Genomic DNA, 573 nt, shown 5'->3' on the forward strand with positions numbered 1-573 from the left:
AATAATCATCATAATGCCCAATATTTATTGAACAATTACCACATGCCAGAGATGCTTGGCAGAAGCTCTTATGTGCACCATTTCAACAACCCCACGAAGCAGCCACTCATGCAGTCCCTCTTTTGCAGATGCTGGATCAGGCTCAGGGAGGGTAAGTCACTGCCAAGTTATCGTTAGTACAGACTTGGCTCCAGTGTCCTTGCTCTTGACCGCTACTTGATCTACAGGCGATGTAAGGTCCTGACACATCTCACTCATCTGCTTGGGTTTGAAAATGCTTGATAATAATTATATTTTATTGCATTCCAATTCTTTGAACATTGATAACATAGAATATAGAATATTTGGCAACTCATAAGACACTACTTACTTTCCTTACTGGTGCTAGAAGACAGTTCACTACACTGACCCTTTCAGGTGACATCAGGTGCCCTTTCTCCAAAGCCCTGAAATACCCATTTCTATCCTTGTGTTGATAAAAATATTGATCTCTCTGTCTGTTGGCCTGTTCCACTAGAAGTTGGCCCCTGGAGGACAGAGACTGTATTTTATTCAGCTTTTGACCCCAGTGCC

Source organism: Galeopterus variegatus, unplaced genomic scaffold (assembly GCF_000696425.1).
Source record: "Galeopterus variegatus unplaced genomic scaffold, G_variegatus-3.0.2 Scaffold11164, whole genome shotgun sequence".
In the NCBI taxonomy this organism is placed as follows: domain Eukaryota; kingdom Metazoa; phylum Chordata; class Mammalia; order Dermoptera; family Cynocephalidae; genus Galeopterus; species Galeopterus variegatus.